General features: G+C 39.2%; 1 long non-coding RNA gene across 1 annotated transcript in view; it reads left to right on the top strand.

Moving 5' to 3' along the window:
* Nucleotides 1-637: 637 nt before the first annotated feature.
* The window catches only part of LOC103130273 (uncharacterized), an 18,981-nt gene continuing 16,998 nt past the window's right edge, over nt 638-2,620 (top strand). Inside the window, exons 1-2 of the long non-coding RNA XR_001660311.1 lie at nt 638-691; nt 792-929. This is a non-coding gene — a long non-coding RNA (uncharacterized LOC103130273). The remainder of the gene's footprint in view (nt 692-791; nt 930-2,620) is intronic.

Consider the following 2,620-nt stretch of genomic DNA (forward strand, 5'->3'; position numbering starts at 1 on the left):
TGCCATTTTTATCATGCATCTGTCTCTCCCAAGACCCATTAGAGCTCTATGTGCTTGTAGGAATATGCAGAAATGTGTTTGTGCAGGTAAAAGAAAAAAAAAAAGTATTTTTTTTGTTTACAGCTTTCCTCTGGGCTCGTTTAAAAAAGATTTCCAGCTTCAATCTAATCTCCATCTAAAGCTGCAAGGGTGGCTACCCGCCTGAATAATTTTGCTTAGCTGCAGTGCCCGTATAGCTGAAAGGGAACTTTCATTGTTTTATTACAGATCAGACAATCTGGGCCCACATTCTCTGCTTCTTGTAATAGCTTGTCCTTGGGTATTTTTTATTTTATGGGAGCTTATTTCAGTCATTCATACAAGACCACAGAGATGATATTACGAATCAGGTTGGAGGAACGACCGAATGTTACTTGTGCAATAATATTATTAATTTATTGTCTTCATTTCAGCAACCAAATTGGATAAAACAGACAACGTGCATACGCAGTAGGGTAAGTATTCATTTTTAGCAAATGCATCATGCATCCAAATGCAATCAGCTTATTCATCAGTAAGAGATATAAAGTCTACCAGTGTCTAAAGGTTCCCATTTTTTTTTGCTGTACAGGTAGCATTCTTCTTGTCAGGTCTTCCCGTCTCTCCTTCTCCAAAAATCAGATTGTCAAAGGCGACATACCGCCCTGCAGAGGTGGGTGAAAACTTAAGACGTGTGGGAGTAAGCAGGCCCAGGAGGAGTAGAGCAAAGGTTGCTTGAGAATGCCACTCAGGTTTTCAATTGGTGCAAGCAGGGCCCTCTCTGGGATGACAGAGTGTCTGGCCGATCTGACAGGAAAGGAAACCCAAATGTGGGAAGGGCTGGTTGCCACAGTGCTGAGCGAGGACGCAAGTGATGGATGGAGGTTGTTAGATCCAGTAATTGTGTTCAGGTAATTGACCCTCACCCCCTAACCCGCTCGCTCCCTCTTCTCTAGGTGAGCCAAGCTCTCCATCTCTCTCGCACTTCTGCCACACATGTGGGAGAAAACGTCAGCAAAGACTTGGCAAGCTGCTTGTTTAGGGGTTTCAAGTTTGTACTTATGCTCGCCGCTGCTTCCTATTAATTTAGCTCATTTAATTGTCGTGTCCAGTGTTGTACTAGAAACTCTTATTCTTGTTGATCCAACATCAACAATTTGATGTTTTGCACCACACCGAAAGATAAAGGTGCCAGTATCGAATGACATGAGAAATAAAATAAAAAGAAACATTTTATGGTGAGTAGACAACATTTTCCCCTCTATCCTTACTAATACTGCTTCATACCAAAATGGTTGTAGGTTTCAGTCTCAACTGGGGAGCTCTTCCAGTCAAGACTCTTCTCGAGCTTTTCCAAAAAAAAAAAAAAATTGTCAACAAGCGCTTGTCAGGATCTGTGTTTGTATCTGTGTTTGTTTGTTGTGTAGGTGAGTGGTTTTTCATAGTTGAAGATGCCACTGAATACGTGCAGATAAATATGTCGCAAAACAAACAGAATATTAGTTGCTTTTTTAAATAAATGAAATGAAGAATATAATAATAAACAATATGTAAAATATTTACAAAACAACCAAAATAATGTGGTGACATTTTTAGGTTCACTACAATTGATTATGGGAAACCCAGCATTTAGCCCACATATGCTAAAAATGTTATGATCAATAAAACATGCATTAGAATACTTTTGCCAACATGATTATTATTATAGATCAGTCAAAAATGCATCACATCCTCACCGTAAGTGAAAAATTAAATCTCAAGTGTCAAGGAAGCAGTGGCGAAAACAGAGAAGGGTTGTTAAGGCTAGATATGGAGAAGATGATGATATACTTCCATCTTCATGCCTCAGCAGGTTATGGCTGCATTCATCACTGGTCCCAGCTCCTGCGCTTAAAATCAGCCGGGTATAGCTCAATCTACAACCCCTGATTTACACTGAGGTCTGCAGCAGGCTGACACGTTTTTAAACAGAGCTGAGCAATGTAAATCATAGCCCCAGTGAGTGTTAAGCTGATGGGTCCATGCTAATAAATTAGAGGGGAGAGAGGCACTTCTGTCTGCAAATAAACATTTGAGTCAATGCATATTTAACTACTTGAGAGCGAGGACAACTTGATGAAGTAGTTCATGCAATACTCAGAACAGGTTTGGTGCCCTTGGTGTTGCTATTATGCTTCTACTACAATTAGCAATAACATTATGACAGTGTGTTGTTTCCCTTTTTGGTGTCAAAGCAACCCTTACCAGTTGAGGGATGGATTCTTTTAGTCCCTGGAGGTGTATTATAATAGTGATGCTAAGATGTAAGCAGAACATCTTAGCATCTTAGCCTTTGTTAGTTGTATTCCTCAAACCATTCCTGAATTACAATTGTTTGTGGCAATATATATTACTTTGCTACATGCCACAGCTGTCAGGGAATGTAATTTTCCTAAAATATGTATGTGGTCTCAACCTATCTTAGTCACATGGAGCATAATGGTGTCATGTGTTTCCCAGCTGGCCAGAACGTTTATTTGTAAAAAATGTGATTAAATTTTCTCTTTCAATGCAATTAAAATTACACACTAAAATCTACGTATATAAGACATATATATATATA

Source organism: Poecilia formosa, unplaced genomic scaffold, assembly GCF_000485575.1.
Source record: "Poecilia formosa unplaced genomic scaffold, Poecilia_formosa-5.1.2 Scaffold10, whole genome shotgun sequence".
Lineage (NCBI taxonomy): Eukaryota > Metazoa > Chordata > Actinopteri > Cyprinodontiformes > Poeciliidae > Poecilia > Poecilia formosa.